This window comes from Misgurnus anguillicaudatus, chromosome 16, assembly GCF_027580225.2.
Source record: "Misgurnus anguillicaudatus chromosome 16, ASM2758022v2, whole genome shotgun sequence".
Classification (NCBI taxonomy): Eukaryota; Metazoa; Chordata; class Actinopteri; order Cypriniformes; family Cobitidae; genus Misgurnus; species Misgurnus anguillicaudatus.
In genome coordinates this window covers 31,162,449-31,177,503 of record NC_073352.2, presented here as the reverse complement: position 1 = coordinate 31,177,503, position 15,055 = coordinate 31,162,449, and the positions used below count along the sequence as shown (strand labels likewise).

Below are 15,055 nucleotides of genomic sequence, written 5' to 3'. Positions count from 1 at the left end.
ATTGGGCCACAGGAATAATTAAATTCATTTCATGCAGAACTCACTCAGGCTTGGCAAACGAAAGGTGCCGTTTGCCACGCGTTAATTTAATACAAGTCGCCGGGATTGCAGTTTCAATTACTAGGATTGAAATAATAAGGTGCGTTAAAAATTACACTTTCAAATATATGTTATTTCATTTCATTTGACTGAATACATTTAGGGATTAATCCCGCTTTCTTTCGGCATTAACATATCGCAGTAAATTGCTGAATGAAATTATTCCTTACAGTTGGCGGTTCAGTTGCGTGCAACATCTGCTCACTTTCACTGCATTGCTTTTGACGTACACAAATACAGCGACACGTCCTCAATCACTACTGCACAACGAATAAGTCCGAAAAGAAAGCATTGGAAGTTTGTGCATGATAAACACTGCGCTTTAATGATTCATGGATTGACCAACTTTTTATCTCGCGTGCTTAAATGAGATAATTTGGCAAGATTTCATTGACTGCTCTTTTATGACAGTCTTGGGGAACTGTGATTCTCTGTAGAGTGATTTGGCTGTAGTGTGTCCTTCACTAAACCCCATTATAGGATTATAATGTCCTAGATTATTATCATGACTCTGTTAACAACTTTGCGATATTAATGTTAAGCCTAAAACGATTCGGAGAACCTCAATCACTTTAATGAAGGTTTTGCAGGTGGCTGCTAAAACCATTTACCGCGTTTGTAACCTGTTTACCCACAATCCTCCAGTCTCCACCGATGGGACTTCCTGTCATTGTCTGCATTCGCACATTACCATTTCATCTCAAAAACAAACATCTCTTTCTCTTCCCTGTTTTTAAACGACAATTTCACATCCCATCAGACTCCAGTTTGCATAATGAATTAATTGCATGCATTTGAAACTCCTCTGCGATTCGGGAAGGCCGTCTTGAACCGCCGACGTGAAATTACGGACATTATGTTTTCCGCAACCTAGTACATCTTGGGCATTGCCCAGGCATTGTCGACAGTGCCCAGATTTTTGGTCTTTGCCCGTAATGAATGCACTCCAATATGTAATGACTGAGTAATCACATTATGTGCTGCATCTAGTTTGTGCGGTGTGAGATATGCATCTGTGGCTCTGCTGTAATTGCCAGGCAGAGAGTGAGGTGGGGTGAAGGGGGTGTATGTGCCCTCACCGGGGAGATCCACAGCAAATGATTATGTGAATTGTTTTTGCAACAGGAGTGTCCGGCGTAATAAAGTTAATGATGTTGAAAGGCACGGGTGAAAAAAATCTATTAAAATGCAGATGTTTTCTTTCTTTTCCCAGTGATTGTCTGACAATGTAGGCATGAGAACTCTGAATTTACTTTTGGTTTTAGAATAATTCTTACATTTTTAAAAATAAAAATGAACACAAAAGTGTTCTTTACACTTAATTTGTACAAGTTAAATGTTAGGGGTACAAAACGTTTAACTGTACCTTTTAAAGGTAAACAATGTCCTTAAGTTACAGTAATGTAACCTTTGTTCTGACACTAGGTCTGTTAACATGCAACCAAATAATCAGTTTGTAATCGTATTGATGGCTCAATCGTATTGAAAAGCTTGTATTGTGCTCAAATTCACTTTTTATGTTTATTTTATTCCATTCAGCCAAAAAATGTTTTTTCTATTGCATAGTGAAGCACTTTTTTAAGACATTTTAAGCATAACATTTGTTCTAAAGTTCACATCTTATATATTTACCTCTTATTTACGTCTCACATACTCGTCACAGAAACATGCAATAGCAAGGCAATGGCACCACGCATTATTAACGTAATGGGGTCATGCGATGTACATTCTGCAGCATTCATATGTACTTTCATAACATTAGGCTACATAAAGCAATAAATAGCTTCATGCATTTAAAAAATTTTGTTTTCATTGCTTATATCTGAAAACTTCTTAAAAACAACTTTCTCCAACTCAACTTTATACATTTATCCAGAAATAAAGCGTGAACTTAACGAGAGATGATGTGCGCTGCCAGTCCTCTGCTTTTTATCGTGATCAGATTTGAGCTACTGTTTAAACTGTCTCTGCGGGTTCGTTTTTCTTTTTCTCTGTGGGTAAGAGATGAAAACATTTAGTTCATTGGTTATTGGTATTTGAGCTTTAAATATTCATTAGTATGCTTTGGGGCAAGTTGTGACTGTCCAATTGGGCTGGTTTTGATACGCAAATCTGGCAACCCTGTCTGTGCGCTTACGCAGACGTTCGGTTTGGTCTGGTTTATATAGAATTTACATGTAAACCAACATTTTAATCAGATTGCAATGTTTAGGGTGCATGTAAACTGTATTGTTGTAATAATGTTGTTTCCTGTCAAGATTTACAATGGGAAAAATGTTAATCAGTCCGTTTCATTAGATTTTCCCAAATACCCCCCCCCCCCAAAAAAAAAATTCCCTCCTTCCAGTTACACCCTTAACAAAAAAGATTTATAAAAAGGTTGTCGGGTTGTTTAGTCATCCACAGAACTTCTCTAGCATTAATGCTTTTTTTGTAGAACAAGGTTCTTCAGACTATAAAGAAATTATTCTTTTATGAATCTTTGACTAAGTGGTTCTTTGGTGAGCAAAAAATGGTTCTTCTACACTCTAAAATGCTTAAAAGGTTCTTCACAGTGATGCCATAGAAGAACTATTTAAGGGTTCCTTAACTCTTTCCCCGCCAGAATTTTTTTTAAAGTTGCCACCCAGCACCAACATTTTTTATGATTTTCAAAAAAGTTTAATGCCGTCCATAAAATGTTCTTCTTTAAATATATAAACATGCAATATATCAAATGAAAGAACAGACCCTAGCTATAAAAAACAAAATTCATCTTATTAGTTCTCTTTTTATCATCTCAGGGTATGGGTAGGTTTCTTTAAAAACACCAAATTGAGCAAAAAGCTAAGATAATTCAATTTTTGTGAAGGACTTTTTTCCGGAAAGCCGGAAATGATCGTCATTGGCAGGGAAGCGTTTTCTCTTAATTGAGTTAACTCGTAAATAGTGGGAAAAGAGTTAACAGTGGCGGGTGGCTGGTGACTTCTCTTCTGAGGGGCGCAAAATCAAAATGTGTTTGGAGTGTCATGTGTGGCTCGTCATGCCAAAATACGTGTCTGCTGCACACGTGTCGAAAGGATTTATGATAAAGGAGAAGCTCACGTTAAAAAAAAAACTCGCAAGACACTCACTTAACACTAAACTCTGATTACACATAAGATTAAGCTAGAATCTGGCAAACGCAAGCGTCTTTTTATCATAAACCCCTTTGAAGCATCTGAAGCAGGTACATATTTTGACATCACGTGTTATGAACATGACCCACCAAACACATATTTTGACTCATGGCAGGCAAAATACATGTTTTAATGAGCTTTGAATCGTGCTTCCTCGAAAAAAGTCACCATCCTTTACTGTTATTTAAAGAAACATTCAGTCAAAACATTTCTTTTAAAGCTCACGTAACACACGCTGTTTCTGCATTTCTGATGTTAATCTGGAGTACCTATAGAGTAGTATGACATCCTTTATATCTCAGAAGAGTCTTTAGTTTAATCAGATTTATAAAAGAAAGATTAGCTTTACCGAATCTTTCCGATAACGTACGAAAAAATGAAGAAGGAGGAGTTACTACCGCAGGAGGAGCGAGTACGAGTCATGCAACACTATACAACACTGTTTTAACTTATGATTCACTACATGTTCGTGTCATTTATATAATATGCACGCGCCTATTTCCAACATAACACAGAAGTCTTACTTACCACGTGTAACTCGTCATGACCCGGTTCTGAAAGTACAGCATCAAACACACACGCAAAACTCCGCTGCTAATCCGGATAATAAACTATATCCATTGTTTCCATAAGGCTGGATGTCTTCTCCTTACATCCAAAAACACACTTCTTGTTGTGCCTTGTTGAGTTTTGAAATTAAACAAAGCTGAGTGGCGTGATAAGCTGTTAGCAAGCTCTAGCGTCTCCCGCTGACTGACGGCTGGGCGGTGTTTTCCGGGGGAAGTTTTCCCATATAAAGAATTGATACGTATCGGAAGCCCATATAAAGAATTGATACGTATCGAAAACCCCTGAAACGTCAGTTAGAACTGTAATCGAAAAAAAATAGCCGAAACTTGTACGAACCCTGGCAAAGTGCATTCGGCACAGAAATACTCTGAAACACGCCCAACTGCGGTTTTGACACTTTGCCTACGTTTAGCATGAGGAAACAACTCTATAACTGTGTTAATAAGTCAGAATGCTTGAAATACCATTAAACCCCCCCTTTAACATTTTATAATCTAAAGAACCTTTTGTAAAATAGAAAGGTTCTTTATTGAACCATTCAGCCAAAAATGTGTTTTTCTATTGCATGGTGAAGCACTTTTTTTAAGTGGCATGGCTGCGAGGAACATTTTTAGCACCTTTATTTTTAAAAGTGTATCTCACGCAACGCATATGATGAAACTCATCTCATTCTGAATGACTTGCTGCCATCCAGAATCCCTCGAATTTCATTCCCCCACCTCTTGCCATCTCTCCTTGCCGTTTTATTCCACAGCGCTCGTGCTTTTTGTTTTCATGTTTAATTATACGGCTTCTGTGATTATCAGGTAAAACAAATTATGCGCTCCTCTGGCAGCAGATAAATCTTGGTTTCAATTTGCCGTAATGACCCATGTAATTTTTAAGCTGTGCCTACATACCCGCTCTTTTAACGGGCATCATTAGAGGGCCGGTGTATTAGATATACATTTCTGTGGCTTAATTTGGTCTCTCAGGAGCACTTGTAGGGATGCAGCTGCTTCTGCACTGCTACACGACGCCCTTAATTTATTTATTTTAAATGCTGTGATTAATTGAGTTCTTGAGGAACGCGAGACATCCACGCTGCTCAGGTCAGAGCTCCTCCATATCTGCAGATTTCATGAGAGAAGCGAAGAAATGATAATGAATGCAAATGGAAGAAATGTGGACGAGTGAATTATCCGGAGGGAACGGCAAAAGATGCACAATCGCACAAAGAAAACTCTACAGACCAACCTGAGACTATCACCTTTATTTGGAAAAAACACTATCAGATTAATAAAAACACGTTGTCTTCTGGTTTAGTTGTACATGTTGTATAATCTGCTTCAGCTTGTGAGACAATTTGGAGACTTTTTTTAAAGGTTTGAACTTTTTTATATGTTTTATTTACAGTCCTTCCAGAAAAGCGCAGACTTTTTTTTGTGATTGCTGCGGGCAAAAATCCTTGATCTTGCGGCAAGTTTTCTTAAACAATGTGATGGAATATGCGGGATATTTATGTAATTTTATGCGAAAATTGCGGGAACTTGCAAAAATTGCGGGAACTTGTGTTTGTGTGAAGTAAATGCAACATTTTTCAACTTTGTGTTAAGATAAAAGTGACTTTTTACTATGAAAATGCGAGGATTATGAAATCATGCAAGCACCGCACTTTTGCACCAAGATATAATTTATGCGTCGAAAGTGCGGTGTATTTGAAAAAATGCGCCCCCTGCATAGATATGCGGACTTTGGCTGATTATGCATTGAATTATGCGATTGCATAATTGCGTTTTTCTGGAGGGACTGTATTTAAGTTTATAAAGGTGTTCCTATAGCTCAATTGGTAGATCATTGCATTGGCAATATAAAGGTCATAGGTTGAATCCCAGGCAACATACTGAAAAAATATAAATTGAATGTACTGTTAGTTGCTTTGGACTAAAGCGCAAATGCGTAAACATCGTAAAGTGACTTGTTTGGTTTGGTCTTCATCATGTTAGGTTAGGTTAGATGTATTATCGAGTAAGATAAACCTCACAGCTTGGTTTTTAGAAGCCATTTGTCACCTCAAGTATTTTCTCAATGCATGAATCAGCTCTACATCCCAACACATCTCCATATATAACTGTTACAGTCCTGTTATATATCTGGACCGATCAGAGATCAACATATTCATTGAGAACTCTCTCTCTCCCTCTACAGTTTGCTGTTGGTCTAACACACAACATTACAGACCCTTAAAAACACTTTTGCAATCTCTATACATCCAACAATTTCTTCATTTCCTTCCTGCTTGTGTCCTGAGAAAGCAACATTCACCGACAGATCTAACACCCGTAGCGCGGTAGTTTTTCATTGCACACGCTAAAAGGGGAGAGAAATGTCCTGCCTGTGCGAGGAGGGTCCAGTGGGAGCACGGGCTTTGGACGCAGGCCCAGATCGATGTGACCTAAATTCAAATGCGAATTAGAAGGCTGTCAGTAGGAAAGGACACTCTGCAAATGAGCTCAGACAGTGCGGGGCCTCCGGGGGCCGGCAGAACCCGGGTCTCGCCCCGCCTCACCGTTTTAATAAGTTCCAAATGGGCGACCTGGCTGCAGCCTTCCTCATCGACTCTGCACCCCTCCACCTATATCGCCGTGGCCGTTCGCACCCAGAACGCCACTCATGCTTACGGGGAGGCAGAGCTGGGTATGCTCTAGGGCCCCAGTAGGGTTCGCTTGCCAACACACCTGCCCAAGATCACTGGAGAAAGAGGAAATACCAAAGCGCTCTAATGGGAGTGAGTCTTGATTGCTGCAATGCCTTGAACTGAAACATACTCGGTGTCTGATGGATATATTATGTGAATTTTATGGTTCGGGTCAAGCTGTGAAACACAATAGTGAAGGTGCAAATTCATTTGAGGGTTGAATTGTCTGCTAAGAAAATTCTCTGAAAGGAAAAGCTTTAAATTGGCCCTTTTTATTGTGCAATCGTTCGACAGTTACAGATGCAATAATGAAGCGGTAAATCTGCTGCTTATGAAAGAAACGCACGTGCAGACAAACAGAGACGTTGCCGCGAGCTCCCACACGCCGCTGTGTTATAGAGGTCACGTCTACCACACGGGGGGCGAGAGAAAAAGAAAGTGAGATAATTCACATACACCATTCACGTCCTCCATAACGGCCTTTTTCTATGTGTTGGGTGCAAGATCCATATGGGAACGCGGCCTTTTTAATTGTTTCCAATAGCATATGCTAATTGTTGATTGTCTTCAATATTATATGCTAATTGTGCCGAATTAGCATAATTCATTAACATTTGGGTCCTAATTACACAACGAATAAAGCGCATCTCTGAAGCCGCGTTGTGTGCCTCGACTTACTAATGCGACCGACGATTAATGCAGCTCCTATTTGCATATTGCTTAGAAACTTGAAATATTAAAAGCATCGTAGAGTGAAATTTGTGATTAGTCCCTGATCAAATGTTGTTTCTTCTCCTCATTTAAAACACGTTGCTTTGTCGCCCCTGAGGTGAGGCGGAAATCTGGTGTGTAGGTTTATTTACAAAAAGAACACATTTGCAAGCTAAAGACGTGCCTTAAAATGCAAATGACAAAGGATCGCTGGTGTGCTTTTTGTAATGAATCATATTTCAGGTTGTGTTAAGAGGAAATTTAGAGGAACAAACAAATGAACAGTTTTTTTTTTGTGTATGACGACAACCAAACATGTTTGATATTTGATCTTGCATTCTCTTTGAAATTCTCTCTGATTACACCCAATTAATGAACCCACTAAGATTTCAGCCAAATGACTTTCTCTCATTGAGGGAATTGAACATAGTCAATTTTGCATAACATGCCTCTCTGTCTGTCTATCTGTGTCAATCTGTCTGTCTGTATATCTACTGTATCGATTTATTGTATCTGTCTCTCTGTCTGTCTATCTCTGTCAGTCTGTCTGTCTGTACATCTAATCGATGGATTTATTGTGTCTGTCTCTCTGTCTATCTATTGTGTCAATCTGTCTCTCTTTCTGTCTACCTATACTGTCTATCTAGTCTGTCTGTCTGTATGTATGTCTTTAGTGTCAATCTGTCTGTCTGTCTGTCTGTCTCTCTTTCTATTGTGTCAATCTGTCTGTCTGCCTGTTGTGTCAATCTTTCTGTATCTCTATCTGTCTATCTATTGTGTCAATCTGTCTGTCTATCTACATATTTGTCTGTCTATCTTGTCTGTCTGTCTTTCTCTCTTTCTCTATCTATTCTGTCAATCTGTCTTTCTGTGTGCCTGTCTATATTTCTGTCTGTCTGTCTGTCTCTCTATCTATTGTGTTAACCTGTCTGTCTATTGTGTCAATCTGTCTCTCTCTCTCTTTCTTTCTTTCTTTCTTTCTTTCTTTCTTTCTTTCTTTCTTTCTTTCTGTCTATCTAGTCTGTCTGGCTATTGTGTCAATCTGTCTGCCTGCCTGTTGTGTCAATATTTCTGTCTCTCTATCTGTCTATCTATTGCGTCAATCTGTCTGTCTCTCTGTCTGTCTGTTGTGTCAATGTTTCTGTCTCTCTTTGTCTATCTAGTCTGTCTATCTATTGTGTCTGTCTATCTGTCTGTCTATCTTGTCTGTATATCTATTGTGTTAACCTGTCTGTCTGTCTGTCTGTCTGTCTGTCTGTCTGTCTGTCTGTCTGTCTGTCTGTTGTGTCAATCTGTCCCTCTTTCTGTCTATCTAGTCTGTCTGTTTATTGTCTCAATCTGTCTGTCTGCATGTTGTGTCAATCTTTCTGTCTGTCTATCTATCTAATGTGTCAATATGTCTTTCTGTCTGTCTGACTGTCTGTCTGTCTGTCTGTCTGTCTTTCTTTCTCTCTATCTATTCTGTCAATCTGTCTTTTTGTGTGCCTGTCTGTATTTCTGTCTGTCTCTCTATCTATTGTGTTAACCTGTCTGTCTGTCTGTCTGTCTGTCTGTCTGTCTGTCTGTCTGTCTATTGTGTCAATCTGTCTGTCTGCCTGTTGTGTCAATATTTCTGTCTCTCTATCTGTCTGTGTATTGTGTCAGTCAGTCAGTCAGTCAGTCAGTCAGTCAGTCAGTCTGTCTTTCTCTCTATCTATCTATTCTGTCAATCTGTCTTTCTGTGTGCCTGTCTGTATTTCTGTATTTCTGTCTGTCTGTTTGTCTGTCTGTCTATCTATTGTGTCATCCGTTCTGTCTGTGTGCCTGACTATCTTTCTACTGTGTCTTGTCTGTCTGTCGTGTCAATATTTCTGTCTGTCTATATTGTCTGTCAGTCTGTCTTTCTATATCTTTTTTTGTTTATCTATTCTGTCTGTCTGTTTATTGTGCCTGTTTATTGTGCCTGTCTGTCTGTCTCTCTCTGTCTGTCTATTGTGTCAATCTGTCTGTTTGTCTGTTGTGTCAATCTTTCTTTTTCTCTGTCTGTCTATCTGTTGTGTCAATCTGTCTGTCTGTCTTTCTTGTCAGTCTTTCTGTCCGCCGTCTCTCTATCTTTCTATCTATTGTGACAATATGTCTGTCTGTGTTCCTGTCTGTCTGTCTCTTTGTCTCTCTCTCTCTGTCTGTCTATTTACTATGTCTCTCTGTCTCTCTATCGTGTCAGTCTTTATTTCTGTCTGTTTCTCTCTCTCTCTCGCTCTCTCTCTTTCTCTCTGTCTATCTATTCAGTCAGTCTATCTGTCTGTGTGCTTGTCTGTCTGTCTGTCTGTCTGTCTGTCTGTCTTTCTTTCTTTCTGTCTGTCTGTCTGTCTGTCTATTGTGTCATTCGGTCTGTCTTGTTGCCTATTTCTGTCTATCTATCTACTGGGTCTGTCTATCTATTGTGTTCACCTGTCTGTCTGTCTGTCTGTCTGTCTGTCTGTCTGTCTGCTGTCTACTAGTGTCTCCTCTGAATAAATAAAATACTTTTTGTTTCAGTCTGGTTCCTTCATACCTGTGTCCTGCTCTTTAGGATGGGATTAAGGGCCACACAGCAGGGCCCTGTGAGGAAGGGCCAACACAGGTAATTGAACAGAGCGTCTTCCTCTCTCTTTCTTTGAGTCTGCCTCTTATTCGTCGGTTCCCCCTGAGAGCGCGGAGGGTAGAGATCTGGAGGCTTTAATGAAAGGAGTGTGTCATTAAAATGATAACCATTTCCTCTGAGATCATATCCAATTTAATTGCATAAGAGAAAAAGAAAAGAGGTGAACTACGAAGAAAATTGGTAATTGAAAAATCTTCGAGTTTTCTGCCACTCATACAGTAAATTTAAAGCTTCTGAGAAAAGTTCTTATTTGTAGATATGCTGACTAGTTCCAATTACCCCTCTTTTTTAAGGGCTTAATCCATTCGGGAGTCCCTCTGAAAGTTCTTACACCTTTAACCCCTAAACCACCATAAATCATTTCTGCCCCCTCTTCGAGGAGCGGTGCTCCAAAGAAATGTTAACATCTGCTTTAAGTGAATTAGGGAGAGGAAGGATTACATTTAAGACCTTTCGAGAGTAGCTGAAATTAGGAAAATAAAATAAGAGGATATATTGTGATGGGAAAAGTCAAAATCCAAATAATTAAAAGAAAACCAATTATATTTCATAATGGAATGCAGTGACGGTGGATATAAGCAGGCATGTAATGAGAAACAATTAACATTCTTGCAGGAAATGATGGCATCAACCAGATGGTAAATTACACTCGATTCATTTGAGTTGGTAACAGTGAAGTTTGTGCATCTCAGTGTGTGTGTGTATACTGTCAGTGCAAGTGGAAAATCCATGTGGATTTTTAGTTTCTCATCACAAGTAAAAGTTTGCTGTTCATTGCTTACAACTTCTGTGAGGCAGAGACGAGTTTATAAAATGCACATTTATAAAATATAAACACGGACACATTTAGTTTGCAGTGTTTATGGAAGTCCTAATTGAAAGCCATTATGTCTTTAAACTTCACTACCAGGCCTGCTGGGAAACGCTAATACAGACAGTTGGAGAACTTGGAGGTCTTTAGCTCCCTAATCTAACACTGTGTTCTTCACAGATTAGTCTAACAAAATAATCCACTAAAGGCATTATGTACGCTAAGAGCACTTTATTTCAGATACGTTGATACACGATTTGGACATGGTTTTATTCAGCTTAACAAGGAGCATAAAACAAAACCATTAAATTGACCTCCCTCTCCTTGGCCTTAATCCATCACCACAACAATTTGAGTTCAAAACTTTGTACATTTTATGCATCCGCATGCACAGGAACTGTTAGCGTGTTTGCCTAATAGCTACACAAGCAGCTTTCCTCCAATCAAATGTCTTGGCAACAAATGCAGCCGAGAAACGCTTCAACACAAAGCCGCTCGCTGCGAGATCTGTATCGATGGGGGTTCTGAGTGTTTATCAAAGAAATTACCGATCATAACATCACCCACATTGCTCTCCAAAGACACGCCAGACCCATCTTGCATATTAGTCCTTGATGAGAAAAATGCAATTAAAATGTCAACTACTTTTTATTAGAATCTGCCCACCCTGTGGAGCTCAGCGTCCTCCAGAGTCCACTGCAGGCAGTCAAAGGATGGCACGGCAAAAGGATTGCGTCAAAATTAGCGAGGAGTTTCAACTGGAGGGGAACAACCAATCTGGCCCCTCTTTAGAGAAGTTTAATCTTACAACTACTAGCAGATTCGTCTCTCGAGAGCTGGATTGATCCTACCAGCTTTAGCACGTCTTTATACAATGGTTTACTCTTCTTTATAAGTCGTCTATAAGGATTGTATAATCATCATACAATATAATAAAGAGTTGTTTATCTACAACATAGCCCTCGATTGTGGACTTTAAACTTTCCATTTAAAAGTCGTCCAAACACAGCAAGGCGTCAAAGCTTAAAACAAGTCAAAATTTGGGCTGACGTTGAAATTTACCATATAGCCCAAAATTGAATAAATGAAACCAAACAACTTAAATAATGAAATTTCAGACATCTGACAAGTTATTTTGGCAAAACAACCAAGTAACCAACTTTAAGTTTATTTGGGCTAGAAGTGGGTTACTCTCATAGCCGGATTATCTTGGGTCTATAACGTAGACAGTGAAATGCAGCTATTGCTTGCTGGGTAAAGTCTCTGAAAAGACAAATTTCTACTCAACATTAAACATTTTGACAAATTTGCATTGATATAAGGTGTTTAACCTTCAGTAAATTTTTATCGCAAATCTTAGGAGGTTTAAATTTTATATGATTGCTTATTTTTTCTGTGATTTTGTATTTTACTAACAAATAACAAGCAAATTAAAAAATGCAAGTAAAAGCACCAGTAAGTGGAGCCCCAGAAAAATTTAATAGGGGTGGCCAGAGGAGGCCATAGGAAATCATGGGGTGGCACCAAAAAAAATAATTGAGTGCAATGTGTGTTATACTTATTTACTTTTGTTTCTGGTTAATGTAACATTATGCTTTCAATAAACAATGAATTGCTCTTTAAATAGTGTAGTCATTTGTGAATTGACATAGGTGGATATGTCGACTGCCTTCCTCTTTTTTTCGACTTTTTTAATAACCCTATTTGAGTGTTAACATGTTGTCAGTGTTTAATCTACATGCTCTATACACTGACAAAAATTATTAATTTAATTTACTAAATTTTTTTTAAGGTAAGTTGTCGGAATCAATTTATTTAAGCTACATTTCAACAAAACAAAAAATTTAAAAAACAAAACAAAAAACTTTTGTTTAAATGTAGCTTAAATAAATTGATTGCAACCACTTACCTTAAAACAATTAGAAAATTGAATTAATCATTTTTTTCAGAGTAAATGGCACACAAATTCGCTTTAAGGGCCATTAAATGTTACCAAAAACTGCTAATCTAATAATAAATATTAACAAATAGAGTAATTTATATATATATAGTGTTTATTTAACATGTGAGCAACAGAAATAGCCAGAATGTGATGCATAAATTTAAACATAAATGTAAAAGCCAAACGTTGTGTATTATGTGAGTGTAATACAATACACTATTTATAATATGAAGAGTTTGGTTCCAAAATGCAATAAACGCCTTTTTTTTTTAGTTACCGCCAAAATCAGTATTGTATCTGGTAGGTATTAAAAAGTAAAAAGTGTATAATTTAGCAAAATCCGATATCCGCCGTGTTATTCTGTCATCTTTTCTCCCTTTTTCACCATTCCACGCATTGTAAACAGTAATGGCAGCCCTTTGAATACACACAGAATCCTAGTTTTCCTCATCGTACTTCATGACAAAAACAAAATAATACTTTTGATGGCATTAATAAACCTGTGGTGGTTTTCTGTGAAGGTTAGGGTTAGGAAAAGTACGCCATCAAAATGTAAATAATTTACATGAGAGCCACTCGGGCGAAGGAAATATGCTGGTTGTTGCTTGTTCTCAAACGACAGCATCAAGCTTCTGTCATGCTAACACATTGATCCCAGGGGAAAAACTTTCCATTATTTTACGAAGTCAACGTAAATCGAGCAGGACCAAAACATTTTATAGCTGACTGCTGTCAAAAACGTTCAGTGACGACGTCCCAAGTATAACAGCAGCAATGACAGTGTTCTTAATATGAGAAAGTGTTTTGATTTTTGCCATTAATGTTTTTTTTAAATTCAGTGTATACCACTAGTCAACTAAATGAATATAATATGGCAAAGATGAATGCAAATTTATACATTGATTCAATAGATTTATAGCATTTTGGGAAAAAAATGGATGTATTGCATTTTGTGGAAAAAAATATAAGTTTTTATAATAAATCTTTGAAAATCTAATTATGGATTTGAATTTTTGATATTATTATAACCTAAAGATGCTTTGTAACAAGTTTGTAACAAAAAATAGTGGTTTTCATCTTTCTTGGTATGGAAAACACATTTTTACCGAAATCAGTCAAAATGGATTTATTGCGTTTTGGAACAAAACTCTTCATATAGTCTTTCCTCAATGTCCATGTTCATTTATAAACTAAAGTTATTATTCTAAAAAAAAAAACTCTTTCTGGTTGGGGGGCAGTGGGGTGGCCAGTGTTTTTTTAGGGGTGGCCGTGGCCCCCCTGACTCCCCCATTGGAGCGCCAGGAGTACCTGAATAGGTAACAAGTTTGCAAATGTAAACTAAATTGTCACTTAGTAGAGGCCAGCTAGTTTGGGACCAGATATGTATTTATAAACTTATTCTTTTTCATAAATGAAGGGGACAATATGTATTAAATGTTATATTTAGTACCTCTTACAACAAGAAATGTGCCACATACTGCCAAACACTTTGTAAACAAACATGAATAACATGCATGTGATCAAGTTGCAAAAAATAAACTTCATAGATGTTATATCTATCGTCACAAAACTCTCTGATCCAGCTCAACATGTATTTAATAACCAAACTTGAGAAAGCACATCTATAAAAATGTAGACACATAACTGTAGCTCCTCCTGCCCCTCTATCATATCTCTTTAAATTTTAAGTTTTCTAATTACATTAATAATTTACCTACACTAACTTTTACTGTATAATGACCTTTAGGAGATATATGTGTTGTCTTATGTCTGATAAGATGACACTGATGCTATGGAAAAAATGGAAAGGAGGAGGAGAAAGGATAGATCTTTTTAATGGAATTTAGCAATAGGTCTCTGGTGTGCTCATTAGGATGACCAGTTTGACTTATTTTACAGCCATTTGTAATTAGTATCCGTGAGAGTTATTGCCATAATCAGACTAGCATTGCTCCTTCCTTTGTTAACCATTAACTTTGCTGTTTTTTACTTGCTATATGAAGGCGGCCATTCGTTAACGGCAGCAGTTGTAAAACTAATAAAACGGTACGGTTCCTAAAGGAGAGGTTTCATCATTTCATAGATATGAGATTTTTCTCAACTTCCAGAATGAGCCTTGACAAGCCTGTTTCCGCATGCTTGACTGTATACCGGATACAATATTAGTGATAAATAATCTGAAAGTCGTAAAACTGATAAGAAATCACCGGCAGACTATGGACAACAAATAAAGCAGAACCAGCCGAACATTAATGAGACGGTAGTTTGCATTACTTTCTTGTTTACTATGTCATATGTGGCTCAATGGGTGTGGGCGGAGCCTCTTGTTCTTATTGCCTCTATTTGTTTTTTTAAGCACACCTGAGAAACTTTAGTTGGAAATGGGTACTCATTATTAAGCCTTATTACAATAACTGTTTGCAAAATCTATTTTTCTTTATTACTACACTATAATAATATGTAT

General features: G+C 37.8%; 1 long non-coding RNA gene across 2 annotated transcripts in view; it reads left to right on the top strand.

Moving 5' to 3' along the window:
* LOC141350078 (uncharacterized) overlaps window positions 1–15,055 on the top strand; it is a 74,252-nt gene that overhangs the window by 34,901 nt on the left and 24,296 nt on the right. For both annotated transcript variants that reach the window (XR_012358028.1, XR_012358027.1), the window contains exon 3: window positions 9,733–9,817. This is a non-coding gene — a long non-coding RNA (uncharacterized lncRNA). The remainder of the gene's footprint in view (window positions 1–9,732; window positions 9,818–15,055) is intronic.